The following is a 22,471-nucleotide window of genomic DNA, read 5'->3' as shown; positions in this document are numbered from 1 at the left end:
GATCCCCTGGAGGAGAAAATGGCAGCCCATTCCAGTATCCTGGCCTTGGAAATCCCATGGGCGGAGGAGCCTGGCGGGCTACAGTCCACAGGGTTGCAGAGGCGGACACGACTGAGCGCGCACACACGTAAGATGGGCTCAGGAATGAACAGACGTTCCTCCAAAACAGACAGATGGCCGAGAAGCACCGGAAAAGACACTTGATCATCACTAGGCTTCGGGACAGCACAAAGCAAAGCCTCAAGGAGATAGCACTCTGCACCCATTCAGTTCAGTTCAGTTCAGTCGCTCAGTCGTTTCCGACTCTTTGTGACCCCATGAATCGCAGCACGCCAGGCCTCCCTGTCCATCACCAACTCCCGGAGTTCACTCAGACTCAAGTCCATCAAGTCAGTGATGCCATCCAGCCATCTCATCCTCTGTCGTCCCCTTCTCCTCCTGTCCCCAGTCCCTCCCAGCATCAGAGTCTTTTCCAATGAGTCAACTCTTCGTATGAGGTGGCCAAAGTACTGGAGTTTCAGCTTAGCATCATTCCCTCCAAAGAAATCCCAGGGCTGAACTCCTTCAGAATGGACTGGTTGGATCTCCTTGCAGTCCAAGGGACTCTCAAGAGTCTTCTCCAACACCACAGTTCAAAAGCATCAATTCTTCGGCGCTCAGCCTTCTTCACAGTCCAACTCTCACATCCATACATGACCACAGGAAAAACCATAGCCTTGACTAGACGAATCTTTGTTGGCAAAGTAATGTCTCTGCTTTTGAATATGCTATCTAGGTTGGTCATAACTTTCCTTCCAAGGAGTAAGCGTCTTTTAATTTCATGGCTGCAGTCACCATCTGCAGTGATTTTGGAGCCCAAAAAAATAAAGTCTGACACTGTTTCTACTGTTTCCCCATCTATTTCCCATGAAGGGATGGGACCGGATGCCATGATCTTCGTTTTCTGAATGTTGAGCTTTAAGCCAACTTTTTCACTCTCCACTTTCACCTTCATCAAGAGGCTTTTGAGTTCCTCTTCACTTTCTGCCATAAGGGTGGTGTCATCTGCATATCTGAGGTTATTGATATTTCTCCCGGCAATCTTGATTCCAGCTTGTGTTTCTTCCAGTCCAGCGTTTCTCATGATGTACTCTGCATATAAGTTAAATAAGCAGGGTGACAATATACAGCCTTGATGTACTGCTTTTCCTATTTGGAACCAGTCTGTTGTTCCATGTCCAGTTCTAACTGTTGCTTCAACTGTATGTTGACCTGCATACAGATTTCTCAAGAGGCAGGTCAGGTGGTCTGGTATTCCCATCTCTTTCAGAAGTTTCCACAGTTTATTGTGATCCACACAGTCAAAGGCTTTGGCATAGTCAATAAAGCAGAAATAGATGTTTTTCTGGAACTCTCTTGCTTTTTCCATGATCCAGCGGATGTTGGCAATTTGATCTCTGGTTCCTCTGCCTTTTCTAAAACCAGCTTGAACATCAGGAAGTTCACGGTTCACGTATTGCTGAAGCCTGGCTTGGAGAATTTTGAGCATTACTTTACTAGCATGTGAGATGAGTGCAATTGTGCGGTAGTTTGAGCCTTCTTTGGCATTGTCTTTCTTTGGGATTGGAACGAACACTGACCTTTTCCAGTCCTGTGGCCACTGCTGAGTTTTCCAAATGTGCTGGCATATTGAGTGCAGCACTTTCACAGCATCATCTTTCAGGATTTGAAATAGCTCAACTGGAATTCCATCACCTCCATTAGCTTTGTTCGTAGTGATGCTTTCTAAGGCCCACTTGACTTCACATTCCAGGATGTCTGGCTCTAGATGAGTGATCATACCATCGTGATTATCTGGGTCGTGAAGATCTTTTTTGTACAGTTCTTCTGTGTATTCTTGCCATCCTCTTCTTAATATCTTCTGCTTCTGTTAGGTCCATACCATTTCTGTCCTTTATCAAGCCCATCTTTGCATGAAATGTCCCCTTGGTATCTCTAATTTTCTTGAAGAGATCTCTAGTCTTTCCCATTCTGTCGTTTTCCTCTATTTCTTTGCATTGATCGCTGAAGAAGGCTTTCTTATCTCTTCTTGCTATTCTTTGGAACTCTGCATTCAGATGCTTATATCTTTCCTTTTCTCCTTTGCTTTTCTCTTCTCTTCTTTTCACAGCTATTTGTAAGGCCTCCCCAGACAGCCATTTTGCTTTTTTGCATTTATTTTCCATGGGGATGGTCTTGATCCCTGTCTCCTATACAATGTCACGAACCTCATTCTATAGTTCATCAGGCACTCTATCAGATCTAGGTCCTTAAATCTATTTCTCACTTCCACTGTATAATCATAAGGGATTTGATTTAGGTCATACCTGAATGGTCTAGTGGTTTTCCCTACTGTCTTCAATTTAAGTCTGAATTTGGCAATAAGGAGTTCATGGTCTGAGCCACAGTCAGCTCCTGGTCTTGTTTTTGCTGACTGTATAGAGCTTCTCCATCTTTGGCTGCAAAGAATATAATCAATCTGATTTCGGTGTTGACCATATGGTGATGTCCATGTGTAGAGTCTTCTCTTGTGTTGTTGGAAGAGGGTGTTTGCTATGACCAGTGCATTTTCTTGGCAAAACTCTATTAGTCTTTGCTCTGCTTCATTCCATATTTCAAGGCCAAATTTGCCTGTTACTCCAGGTGTTTCTTGACTTCCTACTTTTGCATTCCAGTCCCCTATAATGAAAAGGACATCTTTTTTGGGTGTTAGTTCTAGAAGATCTTGTAGGTCTTCATAGAACCGTTCAGCTTCTTCAGTGTTACTGGTTGGGGCATAGACTTGGATTACTGTGATATTAAATGGTTTGCCTTGGAAACGAACAGAGATCATTCTGTTGTTTTTGAGATTGCATCCAAGTACTGCATTTCGGACTCTTCTGTTGACCATGATGGCTACTCCATTTCTTCTGAGGGATTCCTGCCCGCAGTAGTAGATATAATGGTCATCTGAGTTAAACTCACCTATTCCAGTCACCCATTAGGCTGGCTTTAATCAATCAGCCAGGCAGTAGCCAGTGTTGGCAAAGGCTTGCGGAAACTGAACGCAAGACGGTGAGGCTTCTTTGGAAAGCAGTTCAGCAGCTCGTCAGACAGTTCCCAAATCACCCAGAAACCCTACTCCTGGGTGTAAACCCAAGAGAAATGAAAGTCCACTTCCACACCAACAGTAGAGCATGAATGTTCACAGCACTATTCATAACAGTGAAAGAAACCACCCAAATGTCCACCGAGTGGTCAGTGGAAAACGGGGCCCCTCCCTGCGGTGGAGTATTATTTGGCCAAACACCTGCCTACACTCCATCTTCTTGAGAGTCTGAGGACATTGGGGAGACCGTCCCCTTTCACACGGAGTTCCCTCAAGTGCAGAGGGACTTCTGTAACCCACCACAGAGGCCGAGCCACTAAGAGAGTGGAGGCTCTTCCTGCTTTATTTCACCATGTCCTTACTGCTGAGCGAAATTCCTTCTACAGAAAGGGACAGAAGCGTGTGCCTGGACTCCCATCCTGTTAGGCGGGCATGCAGTGAGAAGCCCCACGGCCAACAGCAGGCACAGGAAGCATGGCCAGCCCAGGGCAGAGGAAAGGCCAGGCGGGGCGCCCTGGATCCCTGGGCTCCCCGCTCTGGCCCCCGACCCTGTTCAGAAAGCTGAGCCTGCATTGTTCCGGCCCCCCTGGGAGAGGACCGGCTGCAGCCTGTGCTCCGGCCAGCTGGGGGGCCTGGGCGGTCTCTGACAGGGGTGGGGGGGTCGTCCTGTCCCCTAGCTGTCATCCTGCAGCAGGGACAGCCCGCCCAGAGGAGGTGCTGCTGCCCGCAGGCCAGTGTAGGGGTGTGGGCGGGAGGGGGACACCCAATCTGGGGAAGGGGAGCCGTCCAACCATCAGGGCGCACGCTGGACCACACGCACCGGAGGGCTCCAGGTCTCCTGGTCCACTCTCCCGGAGACACGGACGCGTTTCAAGGGGCCGTTCGTCACGCGGTTTCAAACTTGTGTCCCATTTCTGGACCACACTGCCTGGAGCCCGCAGACTAGGGTTTTTCTTTGGTAAACACTGTAATTATCCCGTAAATGGCACAATTATATTTGTGCGTGTGTTAAAAGTATTCATTTGTTCAATGTAAACATTTAAAATAGGCCACAGTTTTTGAAACCTAGTTTTAGAGTTTCTATTTTTCTTAAGATTAAAAATAAAAACCTGTGGCTCTCTCTGTGCAGCCCTGCTCCCCACACCCCCTGGCTGGCACCCTCGGAGGCACGAGTCTTCCCACTGGGAAGATGAGGGGGTTGGGGGTGGCGAGGGGGGTCACTGGACAGCGCTTCCCCAGCAGGGGTTGAGCCAGGGTTCTGTCCACTTGGGGGGAGAAGGAAGGTCCCATCATGGATCCACGTGGCTCGTGCTAACAGCCATCCATTCAGTCATTCCCTCGCGCACACGGTGGTCCTGCACAGACGGAAGGAGGGCAGGGGGCCCCTTCATTTCCTGCCTGTCCAGGTGGCCAGGACTTCTCTCACGAGACCTGTGGAGGCTGGGGGGCTGGGGGGCCAGGGAGGGTTCCCTGCTTACCAGCCTCAGCATCCCCCATCCTCAGCTCTGTGTTTTAGTCTGTGCCTCTGCCTGACTCCCCAGAGGACTGGGCGCTCCTGAGGGCAGGGCCCGGCCTGTGGGACCCCTGTGCTCCCAGCCCTGCTGGAGGGCCTGGCCCAATACGTAGGTTCTGAATGAACAAGATTCAGAACCGTCTGCTCCGGGAACGGAACCACTCTTCCACAGCAGAGAAAGGAGAGGGGAATGTCGGGTGTGAACAGAACACCCAAGCATCAAGCAGTAAAGAAAGGGTCTGTCAAGCCTCCTACGTGGTTGCTAGGAATATAAGTTGCTGTGGCCACTAAGGAGAACAGTATGGAGGTTCCATAAAAAAAAAAAAAAAGCACAGAGAGAGCCACCCCATGACCCTGCGATCCCACTCCTGGGCACATACCTGGGGAAAAACATGGCTAAAAGGGTACATGCACCCCAGTGCTTGCAGCGGCGCGCTTCCAGCAGCAAGACGTGGAAGCGCCCTAGAGGCCCGCTGACAGAGGAACGGATGAAGAGGATGCACGCGTACACAATGAAATGCCTCTCAGCCATTAGAAACAATGTGATAACGCTGCCTGCAGCCACACGGAGGGACCTGGAGAGTGTCACACTGAGCGAAGTCAGGCAGACGGAGGAGAGAGATCATGCGACATCCCTTATACGTGAAATCTAAAAGGAAATTACACAAATGAATTTATCTACAAAACAGAAACACACTCACAGAGAACAAACTTATGGTTACCAGGGGGAGGACTGGAGGGAAGGTGCCAGGGGGTGGACTGGAGGGAAGGTGCCAGTGGGGAGGACTGGAGGGAAGGTGCCAGTGGGGAGGACTGGAGGGAAGGTGCCAGCGGGAAGGACTGGAGGGAAGGTGCCAGCGGGAAGGACTGGAGGGAAGGTGCCAGCGGGAAGGACTGGAGGGAAGGTGCCAGCGGGGAGGACCGGAGGGAAGGTGCCAGCGGGGAGGACTGGAGGGAAGGGACAGCTGGGGAGTTTGGGCTGGACATGTACACACGGCTATACTTAAAACGGATAACCAGCAAGGGCCTGCGGGATAGCACGGGGAACTCTGCTCAGTGTTGTGTGGCAGCCTGGATGGGAGCGGAGTTTGGGGAGAATGGACACATGTATGGCTGAGTCACTCTGCTATGCACGTGAATCATCACAACCTTGTTAATCGGCTCCACGCCAATATACAACTGCCTTTTTTTAGCCCTCAGCCCACTGCTTTGCCGGGCATCCTGGCAGGTGAAGCGCTTGGCTCCCAGGCGCACGGGCTGGTGCGGCAGGGCTGCGGGCGCTCCTGCAGGCAGGCGGGCAGTGGAGCCACCTTTGAGACCAGGCCACTGATGCCTCATCCCCTCCCTGGGAGCCCCCAGCGGGCCCTATGCCAGGCCCTGGGGGTGCGGAGTGGTGGGCAGCTCTTGCTTGTGGGCTCCCAGAGGCCTGGAAGTGGGCTTAGTCCTGGCCGGGGATGAAGCTGTGTGTGAACAGCAGTTGGGGGCTAACCCAACTGCTGTGCGGTGCTTCGCAGCACACGCCCCTGGGGAGGGGCGCCAGGTAGAGGCTCAGGCAGGTCCTGGGTTCCCATCCAGTGCTCCAGTCACACCAAGGGATAACCCTGCCCTCTCTTTCACAGTCAGCCCAGCATCTGAGTGCACAGCGCACACACGGTTTCCCCGGGTGCACCCTGGGGTCGAAAGCTGAAGACCCTTCCGCCCCTCAGACAGGGGCGACTGGTGGGAACTGCCTAGGCTGCTGGTGGAGCAGACGATGTCCTCAGGGACAACAGATGGGAGAGGGAGGGCTGCGGGTTCAGGCAGGAGGCCAGGGCGGAGGGGGAGGGCCCCCGCAGGGGACCCCACGCCCGCATGGGACAGCCGGGCTGGCGTGTCACGGACCATCCCAGCCCCTCACCCACCTCCGTCCACCTGCCTTTTGCCCTCCTTCAGGGAGATGAAATGACCCTGCAGGCCCCCTCCTCCGGGATGTGCACGCCCCCTGGGGCACCCCACCCTGGTGCCTCCCCTTCTGAAAGACAACCTCCTGCCACTCCAGCCTCAGCCCGAACACTCAAACCTCCTCTCACCTGGCCTCTGCTGGGCGCCAGATGTGGGGAGGAATTAAAGCCTGACCCTCTTCCCGGGGAACCCTGACCCCAAATTCAGGCTGGAGGAGGCGCGGCTAGAACTCGCGGAACTCAGAACTCGGGAGTGTCCGAGGCTAAACTTCTCAGCAGCCTCCCCCTTTGCCTTCCCCACGGGCACCAGATTCAGGGGCCCTCTGGGCACTGCCCCTTGGTTCCAGGAAGGAGACTAGGTTTTACTAGAAAGAAACTGTGGTGGCCAAGGCACCTGGTAGGCTGCGAATAAGGACTTCACTGCATACACCGGCAGGTGACGGTCAAAGGGACTGATAATGTGTATAAAACAGATAACTAATGAGAACCTGAGGGCTTCCCTGGTAGCTCAGATGGTAAAGAATCCACCTGTAATGCAGGAGACCCCGGTTCGATTCCTGGGTCAGGAAGATCCACTGGAGAAGGGAAAGGCTACCCACTCTAGTATTCTGGCCTGGAGAATTCCATGGACTGTGTAGTCCATGGGGTCGCAAAGAGTCGGACATGACTTGAGCAGACTTTCACTTTCAGTAAGAACCTACTATACAGCTCAGGGATCTCTATTCCATGCTGTGAAAGTGAAGTCGCTCAGTCGTGTCCGACTCTTTGCGACCCCACGGACTGTAGTCTACCAGGGTCCATCCATGGGATTTTCCAGGCAAGAGTACTTGGAGTGGGTTGCCATTTCCTTCTCCAGGTAATCTTCCCATCCCAGGGATGGAACCCTGTCTCCTGCATTGCAGGCAAACGCTTTATCGTCTGAGCCACCAGGGAAGCCCCATGCTGTGGGGTGAGCTAAACAGGAAGGAAATCCAAAAGAGCTGGCTGCAGTGGCAGCAGGAGCGGGGACTCTCCCCGGGGTTGGGGGACGACTCTGTCCGGCTGCAGCCCCCACAGCTGATCAAAGCCCACAGAGGGGCGAGGCAGGACTTGGGCACAGCCTGGGCCACACGGCACCTCTGGGGGCCTCTGTCCCCCCAACCCCCACACAGGTGCTCTGGGCTCCAGGTGACAAGAGGTGATGAGAATAGCCTTACACCCCAGAACCAAGATCCAGAGAAAAGAGCCAGCATGCTGGGCCGGCCCTCGCGAGTGCCGGGGTCGCCTGGCTGGTCCTCACCTTCCTGCTCCAGGTACAGAGAACACAGCAGACATGGGACACAGACAAGGGACAGGAGGGGGCCCTGGAGGGGGGCCGGGGGCCCGTCCTCTCAAAGGAGGCTTGGGTGGGAAGCGGAGAGAAGAGGCTGCTGTGAGTGGTACCCAGGCTGGAGGCACAGAACTCAACACCACCACCCGCTGACAGTCCCCCAGGCTGGCATCCACCTTCTCGGGGCTGCTCCGGCGCTGGGGGAAGAAGGACGTGGGTGGGCGGGCAGAAGGTACAGCCCACGGTGGGCAGGGGGCTCAAGCCACCCCTTGGGCCAGAAAAGAGAAACCGCTGGCTGGGGCTGCTGTCCTAGTCCTTCCCCCTCACACACACCCCGGGGGAGGAGGGCATCCAGAGAGCCTGGTCCAGCACCAGAGGGAGGATCAGGCAGGTGGTAAACATGCTTTCAGGCAAGTTTTAATGATACGATAAAATGATCAGAAGTGTCTGAAATGAAAGGAGAAAATAAAACTGTATGCTTAGTCTGACCCTGGGGCTTGCAGGGGAAAAAAAAGAGCCAGAAGCAGAAAGCAGATTGTGTAGTGAAAATCATGGGTGTGAGTTTCATTCTCGATTTGAGCATTTTTTTTTATAATACTCGGGAAGCTCAAATGGTAGAGAGTTCACCTGCAGTGTGGGAGACCTGTGTTTGATCCCTGGGTTGGGAAGATCCCCTGGAGAAGGGCACGCCTACCCACTGACTATTCTTGCCTGGAAAATCCCCATGGACAGAGGAGCCTGGCACGGTACACCCCATACGGTCAGACACAACCGAGCAACTCACACTTTCACTTTATGGGGCTGACCTGTGACCTCTGTGATGGGGAAAATGTGTGGTGTGAAGAGAGGGGATCCTGACCCCCCTCCCCTGCCCGGCGTGTGGAGGTGAGGGCGGGGTTCTGGGTGCCAGGACTAGCGCTGCTGCTCTCTTGCGCTTTTCGCTCCCAGAAGTGCTGAGGAGTGAAGGGAGACAGCCTGGAAGAGGGGGCTCCCTCCCTCCGGGCATGTCCTTAAAGGAGCCCAGCATCTAAGAGCCCTGAGGGGGCTTTATGGCATAAAGACGGGGCCTAATTGAGCGCTGTTGCGGGGGTCGGTGGGGTCCAGGGATGAGGACGGGTAAGGAGCGGCGGCCTCAGGTTCCCAACCCCTCGTCTGGAAGGAGGGAGACTAAAATAGCAGGGAGTGACTAACTTCAGGGTGTGGACTCCCTGCTGCATTTGGGCAGGAGCAGGGACTTATTCTGGGGACGACGTGAAGGAAGGGGGCATGTGGGGGAAAGCAGCCAGGCCCCAGGCTTGTTTGCTTTCTTCCTGACTTCAAAACACATTTTTCAAATTAGGTGGTAAGAACACAGGGCGATTTCTGTGGCACCAAAATACTTTCTTTCAAGATATGATTTATATGTTTGACCCACATTTTAAATGAAATGATTATTGAGATAAATGGCTGTGCTGGAGGCTGCAAAATGGTTTCCATTATGTAGTTCTTCTTTTCAGGGCCTCAGAAGACTTTCTGAAGAGTGCCCCATAAAAAGGCGGGCGCTCTGGCATTTCTGTTCTCTGCCTCAGAGGGCTTTCGGGGTCAAACGCTGGGGAAGGGGAGGCGGGCGGGAGGCAAGCCTGTGAGCTCAGAGCTCCAGCGTGAGGTGAATGCAGCATCTAAACAGATGCAGGAGAAGCGACTTGGTACCAAGAGGAGAATTCGGAAACTAAATCTGCAAACGCAGGTGCCCTGGGCATCAGAATAGGGCCAGGTGCAACCCCTGCAGGAGTCTCCTGAGTGCTGGCATCTGGGCAGGACCAGCAGAGGCCACAGATGAGACAGACGTGGACCCCCTGGACTTGGCACCAAAGAACAGGAACCTGAGTGTGGTCCGGAGATGAGGGTGGATCACAGCCGAGAAACAGTCCCCTCCCCACATACACGGGTCAAACGACCTTCAACCAAGCTGCCAAAGGAACGTGGTGGGGAAAGCAGCGCCTTCCCACCACGCGGTGCTCAAACAGCTAGATCTCCTCATGGAGAAAAATGAACCTGAGCTTTATCCCAAATCACACACAGAAATGAATCTGAAGTGAATCATGGACATATATGTAAAAGCAAAAGGCATCTTCTTTAATTGATGAGACATAGATGTAGGCAAAGAATTCCTAAGATACCAAAAGTATAGACCATAAAATAAAAAATAGACCGGATTTCATCAAAATTCAAAGCTTTTTCTCTTTTAAAGACAATGCTAAAGAAATGAAGAAGCAAGCCAAAGATACTGAGAAAACACATGCGATGCAGACAGATAAGTGACAAAGGACCTCTGTCCAGAAACTATAAGGAACTCTTATGACTCAATCATAGGAAGATAAATTACCCAGTGGAAACATGGTCAAAAGATTTGAGAGAAGTGTCATGAAAGAATACAGACAGTAATTAAATACATGAGAAGATGGTCAACATCCACTGTCATCAGAAAGCTGAAATAAAACCCATGTACCCACCCAAATGGCCAAAATTAAAGGGAAAGCCAGCTTTCAGAGTTGAAAACAACAGAATTCTCACGCTTTGCTGATGGAAGAGATGGCATACACCTTTGATACACAGTTCAACAGCTTCTGAAAAATGAAATATGTACCCCACAAGACAGAACTAAATTCAGATATCAATTAAATAAACTCCTATATACTGACAAAAACTTAAATATGAACTTATAATGATAACCCAGCAATTCCAGTTCTAGGTAATCACTCAGACGAATGGAAACACATGTCCACACGGAGATCTGTTCAACAATCACACATCGGAGCTTTATTTTTAATAGTCTCAAACTGGAAACAAATACTCATTGATAGATAAGTGAATAAACAATTATGATATAAAATGGGATATTCTTCAGCAATTAAAAAAAAAAAAAAAAGGATAAACTACGGACCCATGCAAGGAAATGGAATAATCTCAAAAATTTACTGAACAGAAGAAGCTACACAGAAGAGTATTCAATATATGATTCCAAAACACGACCCTAAAATTTGTATGGAACCACAAAAGGCCCCCAGATAGCCAAAGCAATCTTGAGGAAGAACAGAGCTGGGACCATCACACTCCCTGATTTCAAACTACACCACAGACTACAGTAATTAAACCAGCACGGTACTGGCATCAACACAGACACAGAGGCAGACGGAGCAGCACAGACAGCTCAGAAAGAAGCCCCTGGGTTTATGGTCAGGTACTACTTGACAAAGGAGCCAAGAATACTCGATAGTGTTTTCAGTAAATGGCGTTAGGAAAACCAGTAAACCACACGCAGAAAAATGAGACTGGATCCTTATCTTGTACCACTCACAAAAATTAACTCAAAAGGGATTAAAAATTGACACATAAGACCTGATACAAAAAACCTGATATGGAAGAAACTCCTTGACATTGGTCTTGGCAATGGTCCTTTTTATATGATACCAAAAGCACAAGTAACGAAAGCAAAAATCAACAAGTGGACTACGTCAAGCTAAAAAGATTTTGCAGAGCTGAAGAAACTATGAAATAAAAAGGAAATCTACAAATGGGAGAGAAAGCATTAGTCACTCATTCGTGTCCAACTCTTTGTGACCCCATGGACTGTAACCCACCAGGCTCCTCTATCCAAGGAATTCTCCAGGCAAGAATATTAGAGTGGGTTACCATTTCCTTCTCCAAGGGATCTTCCTGACCCAGAGATCGAACCTGGGTCTCCCTCACTGCAGGCAGATTCTTTACTGTCTGAGCCACCAGGAGAGCCCGAGAATGGAAGAAAATATTTGCAAATCATATATGAGATAAGGGGTTAATATCCAAAATATATAAGGAACTCATACAACTTAGTAACAACCACTACCACCACCATCACCACAGAACTAAACAATAATCTAAGCAATCTGATTTAAAAAATGAGCAGAGGAACTAAATAGACATTTGTCCAAAGACATGCAGACGGCCAACAGGTACCGGAAAAGATGCTTAACATCACTCGTCATCAGGGAAATGCAAATCAAAACCACAACGAGGTATTACCTCATACTTGTTAGAATGGCTAGCATCAAAGAGACAAGTAACCGATGTTGGTGAGGATGTGGAAAAAAGGGAATCCTTGTACACTGTTGGTGGGAATACAAGTTGGTTCAGTTTAGGATGGAAAACAGTTATGGTAGTTCCTCAAAAAAAAAGTAAAGAAGAGAACTACTTTCTGATCCACTGATTCTACTCCTGGGTATCTATCCAAAGGAAATGAAAACAGGATATCAAACAGATACATGCGATCCCCTGTTTACTGCAGTGTCATTCACAAGCAAGATACGAACACAACCTACGCGCCTGTCAACAGATGAACAGATAAAGACACACACACAGTGGAGTATAGTCAGCCGAGAGAGAGGGAAATCCTGGGGGCATGGTGCTCAGTGGTGTGGGCCACACGGAGGAAGACAGACACTGTGTGATATCACATAGGTGGAATAAAAAAGGCAAACTTGTAAGGACAGAGAACGGGGTGATGGGTACCAGAGGCTGAGGGCTGGAGCAACTAGGGAGCTGGTGTTTAAGGGTACAAACTTGCAACTAGTTGATAAATAGGTCCTGAAGAGCTAACGCACAGCACAGGCATGATACAAAAAGGTAGTGTTATGAACTTTGAAGTTGCTAAGAGGCTAGATCATAATTGTTCTCAACACAAACAAATGAAAATTCTGGGACATGAGAAGGGGGGAGGTCTAGCTAACACTAACACTGTAAGAAATAAATTCAAATCAACACGTTGTATACAAACTTATACAACGTTTCATGTCCATTATATCTCAGTAAAAATAAATTAAAAAAAATAAAACAAAAAATGTGGCTGCCTTTATATGAAATCTTGGGAAATACACATGGAATCCGTAATGACTGACAGAAATCAGACCCCTGACTGCCTGGGGGTGGGTGGTGTAGGAGTTCAGTGTCAGGGGCCCCGAGGAAATCTTCACCTTTCGGGGTGATTAGACATCGTCCACATTTTGACTGTGGTGGTAGGTACACACGTGTAAGTTTGTCAAAAATCACAGGGAAGTATACTTTTACATACACTTCACTCTGTGTAAATTCAACCTCAATACATTTGATATTTTAAAATTCAGCAGAAAAAGCTAAAAGGTGGGACGTTCACAGAATATAAATATATGCTGTGCTGTGCTTAGTCATTCAGTCGTGTCTGACTCTGCAATCCCATGGACTGTAGCCCACCAGGCTCGCTCCTCTGTCCACAGGATTCTCCGGGCAAGAATGCTGGAGTGGGTTGCCATGCCCTCCTCCAGGGAATCTTCCTGACCCAGGGATTGAACCCAGGTCTCCCATACTGCAGGCAGATTCTTTACCATCTGAGTCACCAGGAAAGCCCAATGTTTATAATAATTGCCAAGATATACAATTTAAGAGGAATACTGTGGCTTTTCCAAAATGGCCAAGAAGGCAGAGGGTAGGCAGTTCCCAAGGGGTTGGGGGGGCCCTCCCGGGGGGGCCCTCCCACCTTTTCAGCACTCAGACTGTCTCCCAACCGCCTGACCCAGTGTAGTTTTCCAGCCACTCTGAACGTAATAGAATCACTTCAGCCCAGCGTCCTTGCTTCCACAGCTGGTTGGCAGCCCTTCTCTTAGCCTGACTAGGACCTCCCCTTTAGTCACCAATCAACACCCCGCGTTAGCCCGGGGCTAACGAGCCTGGCCTCTGACGCCAGACTTCCGGGACCACATCCCACTTACTAGCTGGGTGACCTTGGGCAATTTACCTAATTTTTCTGTGACTGTTTTCTCATCTGGAAAATGAAGACAGAAACAGCATCTTCACAGGGCTGTGTGACAAAGACTCGAAAGTGCCCAGAACAGTACCCAACATCAGGTAACACAGTATGTGCTGTTATGTGTCTGAAATTATTGGGAACACAAATTAACAACCTGAAAGAGAAAAAAAAAAAATCCCCATTCACATCATGAGTGTTTCTTGGTCAGCTCTTAGAAGTTGTGAGTAATTGATCTCATAGAAGAGTCTAATTAAAGCTTTTCCTGCTGAAAGTACCTCAAAGCTGCTTCCTCCAGAGATGTCACTCCTTCACCTGCTTACTCACAAGAATTATGAGTTAGATCTAACTCTGTAGAGTTAGAGTTAGTGCTCCCGAGTTCAGATCTGGGCTCTCCCACTCAAAAGCTCTGTGACCTCAGGCAAGGTTTCCTACTGTGTATGAGACTCAGGTGCACAGTTATCCTCACAAGAGCTCTCAAAGGTAAACACGCCACGGGTGGAGAGCACTCACCCAGGACCTGGCGACAAGCGGGCCCTTAAGAAACGTTAAATCGATCCCAGTCCAACTGTGCTGAGGCCACGGGAGCACGGGCCCTTTCTGCTCCTGGCTGAGGATTTCCTAACGGACGTGGGATTTACGTAACACCTCCTTCATTGCTGCATTCAGATCCTTGAGGGAGAATGGGGCCTCAGACTCAGAAATCAGGAAAGAAACCGATGCTCTCTGTGGAGGAAGTATGTCTGTATGTGAGAGGTGGACCATAAAGAAGGCTGAGCGCCAAAGAATTGATGCTTTCGAACTGTAGTGCTGGAGACTCTTGAGAGTCCCTTGGACTGCAAGGACATCCAACCAGTCCATCCTAAAGGATATCAGTCCTGAATATTCACTGGAAGGACTGGTGCTGAAGCTGAAGCTCCAATACTTTGGCCACCTGAGGCGAAGAGCTGGCTCACTGGCAAAGACCCTGATCCTGGGAAAGACTGAAGGCAGGAGGAGGAGGGGATGACACAGGATGACATGGTTGGATGGTATCACTGACTTGATGATGCTCAAGTTGAACAAAATCTGGGAGATGGTGAAGGACAGGGAAGCCTGGCATGCTGCAGTCTATGGGGTTGCAGAGAATCGGACACAACTTAGCGACTGAACAACAATGACAGTAACAATCCATCCATCCACTCATCCATTCTACAAACACGGAACACCCTCCGTGTCCCGGGCCCTCTGCTGGGCTGTGTGTGTGCAGCCTCCACCCTCAGGAGGCCTCCACGTGTGTGACACTCCATCCTAGTGGAGGCGACAGGACACTGAGACACGACTGGAGCCAAGAAAATAGCTCCAAGACACGTGAGTGCCACGAAGGTGCGGTAAATAAACACAGAGTGAGAGGCAGAGCAGCAGAGGAGTGCTTGCCGTAGACAGGGATTCTTAGGAGGCCCTGTCAGGCAACATTTCAGCTGAGATCTGAGAATCGGGAAGGCGCCGGCCCACCGGGTGGACAGAAGGGGCTCCGGGTGGCGGGAATGGCAGGTGCAGAGATCTGAAGGCGTGCGTGCTCCAGGGACTGATGGCGGAGCCCATGGTCAGGGTGGGAGGAGCTCAAGGCAGAGGCTCCATGAGGAGGGGGGGCCCATCCATGGTGAGGAGTCTGGCTCTGCTCTAAGCCAGTGACCTTAAGTGGGAAGCAGTATGATCACAGAGGGTGCCAGGAGAAGCAAAGAGCAGGGTATGTATCTGAGGTCTCATCTGGAGGGAGACCCCCCGCGGGCTGATCGTGAGTATCTAAGATCGGAGTTCTAAAATGTTAGAGCTGGAGACGATCTCACACATGGCAGGTCCCCCCAGACTCGCCTCCAGTCATGGAAGGGAGACCAAGGCCTAACTGAGGTCACAGGTGGAGCCGGGCATGGAGCCCCAGACTAGCAGGGTGGTCCTGGGTCTAGCTGCAGACCTGGTCCATGCCTGATGAAGGAGAGGTGAGGGGTCCGCCTCCCCGGATGCCCCCCACCAAGTGCGCTCACACAAATGTTTACCCTGAGAACGAGGGCGGTGGCCTCCACGGAACACAAACGCCCTCCCCGTGTACCCTGAGACTCTGCACCTCCTGCGGAATGGGGGTCTGGCTTCCCCCGCTGCGGCCCTGGAGCGGTCCTGGAAGGCACAGCCCTGCCCTGAACCCCGGGCTCTGTGGCCAGGACAGAACTGCTGTGCTGAGGGTCACTGCTGCTGGCGCAGGGGGTGGGCACGGTGGGCCCCCACCCCCGGCCCTGCAGTCTCGGGAGGCTGGCTGCCCGGTTCCCCAAGGTCTACAGGTCTATGTGGAGCTGGCTCTGGTCACTGACAGCCGTCCATAAAGACATTTCTGTCGCTACCTGACTTTCCCTGATGAGCTACTTCCAACTCACCACAAGGTGCGAAGTTCCCCTTCAGTCCTGAGCGCCTGGCCCCTGGGAACAGTCCCTCCAAACCCCCCACCCCTACAACCTGGGACCAGCTCTGCGAGGCCCTGTGGACCTGCTCAGAGGAGGCGTCTCCCTGCCCTAGCTGCCAGTTTGGGCCCGTCTGGGTGGGTGGGGGGCTCGGCGCCTCCCACACAGGACCGCCTCTTCTCTGCGGAAGAGAATAAGCTTTGGGCTCATTTTTTCTGGTAGGATCAGAAGAGGTTCTTTAAGTAGGACCGATGCATTTCAGCCTGAAAGTGAGGGAGCGAGGCGGGTGGGAGCCCTGGTCTGGGGCGGAGGGCGGCAGTTCTGAGCTGCTCTAGATTCTAGAAGGCCCCAGGAAGGCCAGCTCAAGAACGGCCACACGGCTCCCCCGGAGTCAGAACGAACAGCGCTTCATTCCTGGGCCCCCCATGTCTGCGCCAAGGACCTGGCCCCTGTGGATTCGAAAACCGAGACAGCTGAGCCCTCCACAGGGGGTGTGTGCGGGCCTCGGACGCTGGACCCGACTGGGGAGCTGGGTCCTCATGCTGGGTGAGGACCCTCATCAATGGGCCTAAGGGCCCCGCAGGGTGCCGTCCCGTTGCCACCTCCCCCAGCCTGTCTGGGGGCCTGGGAGACCCTCTCCTCCCAGTGCGCTCACCCCTCCACCGGCTCTGGGAGGGCTGGGACAGCAGAGAGTTAGGGTGACGGAAGCTGGGGCTGCACCTTAGGGTACTGTGAGAGGTGCCCCCGGGGACAGGGAGCTGGCTGAGTGGGGACGGCCCCTTCCCCAGCTTCCGGTCTGGCCAGGAGGGTAAGGCACGGCAGGCAGGCTGTCTGACAGGCGGCCCAGGGCAGTGGCCAGAGTTGAGGGGCAGAGGGCTGGGCACTCCGCTAAGGCTCTGCACTGGATGATACCCATCTGAGCCCTGAAGGATGGAACATTTTGGAAGGCAGGCCAGCGTGACCTTAAGGGAGAAGTCAATAGGCCCTTTACGGAATGCTTCCTGGAAGAGCTGATTCACAAGGGAGAGGGGGATGTTAACTGTGTTAACTGGAAGCATGGGGGTGACACCAGGCAGTCGAGGCTCAGGGATGAGGAGTCGGGGGCAGGAAAGGGAGGGTGAGGGCTTCTGCGTGGGGCTCGAGAATGGAGAAGCCTCTGGGCTGCTCGCGGGTGAAGGTCCGCTGAGCTGGGCCACCCTTCCGCGGCTGGGGGCCTCTCTGAAGATCCCAGGGTGGCCAGGGACATGGCAGGCGGTGACTGGGGCCTGTCCCCAGGTGCTCAGCAGGCCCACGGGCCAGGCCCCAGAGAGAGCAACTGCCCACTGCAGGCTGGGGGCCTGCCGCACTGGAGAGGTGACAAGCCCCTGGGCACACCAGGTCACTCAGGGCGCGATCACACGGCCTGCGAAGGGAGCACTTGGGACACGGAGGCCAGTCCCTGCTGGGCGGCACGTCGCCGTGGGCATGAAGGGCGCCATTCAGGAGGGCTGAGCTTGCCCCCCCCACCAACTCCTAGCCACGGGGGTCCGGGAGGTGCCTCCTCTTCTGCGAGGGCGTCCAGGCCTCGGGGCAGCACGGGGCTTGCCGTGAGCAGAGGACACGGGCACAGGCGGGGCCTCTGTGCCAAGACAAACAGCGTGCGAGGCGACAGGGACCATGCCTTTCTTTACCTTGGCAGCAGCCTGCCCTCACCTAAATATAGACGCCTGTGCGGAGGCTGCCGGGGCGCTGGCCCGGCCCGCCTCCCGGCAGAAGGGCTCAGGCGTCCAGGCTCTAGGGGCTTTGCACAGAGGGTTGCCGGAATCTCAGGTTCCTTCCTTCTGTGGCCTGACCATCCTCGGAGGCGGGGGAAGCCGAGAGCCCACCTGCCCGCCGGCCGAGGGGCACAGCCACGCCGACAGGCTGGAGGAGAGGGAGACCCGGAGTCCCCTCTCGCCCTGCAGCTCCCACCCGGCTCCAGGCTCCCCTCTGGTCCGTCAGTACTTTTCCAGCTCGCTCGGCTCCACGGGCCCAATTCCCGACCTTTCCTTGGCGGCTGCGCATTTCTGATGGTGGGAAATTTGGGCCTTGAGACGCGCTCCAAGTTTTTTCTAATTGGCCGTAACTTGAAAGAGTTTAGAAGTTGCAGACAGAAAAAGAAAGAGTGGTTCATTCCCTTCATTTTTTTTTTTTAAAACCTACTTTGTAAACCATGTTCAGAGTTTTCCAGCCTCTTCCATTTCTCTTTTTTCTCTTCCTCGGCCCGGTGACGAACAGGTGCTATGTTCAGAAAGCTGTGTTTTGCTTAACGGAGAAGCAAGACAATGGTGGCAGAGAAGAGGAACATCTTCAAAGAGTCAGCTCCCCTGTGACTTCCCTCCCGTGTCACCCCTCTTCTCAGAAAGCAGCTTGTGTCATGACGGTGTTTAGTCATTTTAGAGAAGTTTCTGCCTCATGCGTGTGTGCAGTGGCTACTATTACAGATTGGGATTTTTTTCCTCTGTGGTCCCAAACTACCAGGAGAAGAAGGTAAATCTAAGTTCATGTTGGGAACAACATCAAACCCAAGCAGAGGCAGAACAGAAAGCAAGCTCATGTGTGGGCCTAACTCCTTAAAAATCACACTTAAAAATCGCTTTATCTTTCTTAATAAATTATTGCAAGCTGGACTGGGGGAAGAAAAAAAAAAAAAGGCACTCCAGAGGAGGCTGACAATATAAATAACCACAAGAGATCATTTTCTTCGTTTTTGTTGGCGTGGGTCTTGCTGGGTTTAAATGAACACGCACAGTGCTGATGAGAGGCGCTGAGGAGGGCTGCAAGGGCGGGGATTGGCTCAGCTGGGTCCGGCCCAGCCTCCCTCATCCCTGCATGTGGTGCTGTGGGCGCTGAGCTGCTCCCAGACCCAGGGACCCTGAGTCCAGGGGCCCCAGGTGAAGGGCACATTCCAGGCTCTGCCCGTCTAGGGCCCCTTCCTCCAGTCCTCCCCCGGCCTGGGGCCTGCGCCCCTCGTCCACCCTCTGGGAGACGGTCCAGGTGAGCATCTGGTACCGAGCTGGGTGTGCGAGCCAACATGGACACCGGGGTAGGGGGGTGGGGACGGTGTGCAGACGAATGGACTAACTCGGGCTCCTTGGAAGCCCTCTCACCCTACGTACAAAGAGGGCACGTCTCCCTGCCTGCTGCCTGCCCGTCAGGCGCTGCTGGTGAACCTGCCACAGGTAACCAGGTCGGTCCCCCACCCATGGGGAGACTGTCATTAACCGTGGGCGAGAAGCCCGTCTTTCATTACCAGCTCACGTCCTCCTTGAAACCCCAGCTCGTGCTTCAAGATGAGCCCCTGCACCCTGTTCTCCTCCTCCTCTCTCCACCCCCCACCCCCCCACTCTGAACTTCCGGCATATTCGGTGCAGATGATACGCTCCTTAAGACCAGTGTTTGCGGCATTGCACACAGCGCTCGGCACCAATACATCACAAGCCAGGCGTAAATCAACCATCAGGCTCAGTAAACGCTGCTGAATGAGGGAATAGAAGAACAAGCCTATTCTTAGCAGATCAGCGAGGTACACTCTTCTTACCACCCTGACTCTCAAGCGTCCGGAGGGCAGGCACCAGCTGCCCCCTGCGGTCTCTGTGTCCCTCACAGCGCCAGCCTTGGTGATGCACTGGTCTGCCTGATGGTATACAATGGCATTTTTGTTTTCCTAAGTCTTCAGTGATCACTTTCTATTACTATTACTATTTTCTTGGCTGTGCTGCACGGAACGTGGGATCTTAGTTTGCAGACCAGGGACTGAATCTGTGCCCCCTGCAATCGAAGAGGGGGGGCGTCTTAATCAGTGGACCACCAGGGAAGTCCCAGGGATCCCGCTCTAAAGTGATAATTCTGGGGAAGATCAAATTATTAAATTTGATTAAACTTAATTTTGAGGACTGAATTAAAATGACGTCAACAAAGAGACGGGGAATACCAGGCCACCTTACCTTCCTCCTGCAAAACCTGTATGCAGGTCAAGAAGAAACAGAACTGGACATGGGACAATGGATTGGCTCAAAATTGGGAAAGGAGTACGTCAAGGGTGTATATTGTCACCCTGCTTATTTAACTTATATGCAGAGTACATCATGAGAAATGTCAGGCTGGATGAAGCACAAGCTGGAATCAAGTTTGCCGGGAGAAATATCAATAATCTCAGATATGCGGATGACACGACTCTAATGGCAGAAAGCAAAGAGGAACTAACAAGCCTCTTGATGAAGGGGAAATGAGAGTGAAAAAGCTGGCTTAAAACTCAACATTCAAAAAACTAAGATTATGGCATCCAGTCCCATCACTTCATGGCAAATAGATGGGGAAACAATGACACATTTTATTTTCTTGGGCTCCAAAATCACTGTGGATGGTGGCTGCAGCCATGAAATTAAAAGATGCTTGCTCCTTGGAAAAAAAGCTATGACCAATCTAGACAGTGTATTAAAAAGTAGAGACATGACTTTGCCAACAAAGGTTCGTCTAGTCAAAGCTATGGTTTTTCTACTAGCCATGTACGGATGTGAGAGTTGGACCATAAAGAAGGCTAAGCACCGAAGAACTGATGCTTTCGAACTGTGGTGTTGGAAAAGACTCTTGAGAGTCCCTTGGACTGCAAGGAGATCCAACCAGTCATTCCTAAAGGAAATCAGTCCTGAATATTCATTGGAAGGACTGACGCTGAAGCTCCAATATGTTGGCCACCTGATGAGAAAAGCCGACTCACTGGAAAAGACCCTGATTCTGGGAAAGAGTGAAGGCAGGAGGAGAAGCGGGCAACAGAGGATGAGCTGGTTGGATGGCATCACTGACTCAATAGGCATGAGTTCGAGCAAACTCCAGGAGAGAGTGAAGGACAGGGAAGCCTGATGGGCTGCAGTCCATGGGGCTGCAAAGAGCCAGACATGACTGAGTGACTGAACAACAAAAAAAGTATCCGTGTGTTTGGCAAACAGCAAGCATCAGGTAAAGGTTAGCTGCTGCTCCTCTTCTTAGACCACTGAAAACCATTTGATGAAACTTCAAAATGGTTTGTTGTCAGGGTGGAGCTTCTTGAAAGCCGACGAACAGGCTTGTAGACCATCTCGTTGTTGGGCTCAAGCACGTTCACAAATGAATGAGCGCTGCTGGTGGCTCCAGCAAAGGACTGGGGCGAGAGGAGGGGCTGTGAGGGATGGCTTTGCCTCCCCAGGCGGGCTGCACCCACCCCCGCCCTTCACACACAGGCCGAGAGGAGGCACCAAGTGCCCAGTGACAGTAAGGCCCCTCCTGCGGCGGGCTGACCACCCCCTACTTCTCAGGCTGACTGGGCAGGAGTCCAGGCTCCCCACCCTTGTGCTCGCCCTTGCCCCTCACCCCACTACACTGAACAGGCCCCTCGCACAGCCCCCCTGGTCCCTGGGCGCCAGGATGACTTGGTTCTAATCTAGACAGGCTATAACCCAGCAGTTGAGAGCACTGGCCTGGGAAGGTGAAGCCAGCCAGCCCTGCCCTGCAGCAAGGAGGTACTCACCAGGGAGCACAGGGCAGGCAAGGCAGTTCTCATTTTTACGAGCAACACAAATGTGCCGAGTTCCTATTCATTATTAAGAAGAATCAGAGAGACCAAGATAGCGGCTAGATGGGGGTCACACATGGAGGTGGTGATGGCGGGGTGGAGGGGGGACACATTTCATCATGTGGTCCAGGTTGCACACTAGTTGGAAATATTCTGGATTTTTCCTGCATTTCTGTTTATAGCTAAGGCAAATCATTACGTCACAATTCAAGATCCAAGTTTCTCAGAAATTCGATGAAAGGAGGTCTGGAAGTGACTCCTGGGCAGAGCTGGGGCTCAGGCCATTACGAACCTTTAAATTCAAAAGGCCGCACTTCCTAAAAAGCTTATCTGAGGATGCTCAGCACATCGACTGGCAACCCATTTGGTGGAAGGACGCCCAGCCGGGACTCTTCCTGCTCAGAACGTGCTGCTGCTTGCAAGGCCTCACTCGCCCTGTGAGCAGCTCTGACAAACGAATGAGTTGTTCAGGGCAGACAGTCTGTTTCGTCACGTCTGCTGAGGCAGGAAGGACATTTCAACACACCTGTTCTCTCTCCGTCTCCTTGGGGCATCCAGGTCTCATGCCCGCCTCTGTCTCGCCCGCACTAGCCAGGGCCAGAGGGTCCCCCACCGGCCAGCACCTCCCAACTCAAGAGGAGCATGCCAGAGGGAAGTCGGCGGAAAGCAGGTGGTGGAGGATGGGCACTGTGGGGGCAGAACGGGAGGGGGCGGACCGAGGCTGGCTGATGGGCACACAGCCGCCCGGGCCCCACACTCCTGCTGGATGCGCACCCTCACCCAGGCCGGCTCTCAACCTGTCCTTCCT

The 22,471-nt window shown here is 52.3% G+C and overlaps 1 protein-coding gene across 4 annotated transcripts in view; it reads right to left on the bottom strand.

Annotated features, from left to right (window-relative positions):
* The window catches only part of ATG7 (autophagy related 7), a 274,952-nt gene that overhangs the window by 8,234 nt on the left and 244,247 nt on the right, over window positions 1-22,471 (bottom strand). Inside the window, exon 18 of one of the 4 annotated variants that reach the window (XR_006547240.2) lies at window positions 5,000-5,268. The exons of the other annotated variants lie outside the window; for them this stretch is intronic. The gene's annotated coding sequence lies outside the window, so the exon portion shown is untranslated. The remainder of the gene's footprint in view (window positions 1-4,999; window positions 5,269-22,471) is intronic. 4 annotated transcript variants of the gene reach the window in all.

This window comes from Bubalus bubalis, chromosome 21 (assembly GCF_019923935.1).
Source record: "Bubalus bubalis isolate 160015118507 breed Murrah chromosome 21, NDDB_SH_1, whole genome shotgun sequence".
In the NCBI taxonomy this organism is placed as follows: Eukaryota; Metazoa; Chordata; class Mammalia; order Artiodactyla; family Bovidae; genus Bubalus; species Bubalus bubalis.
This window is presented reverse-complemented; position numbering and strand designations above follow the sequence as displayed.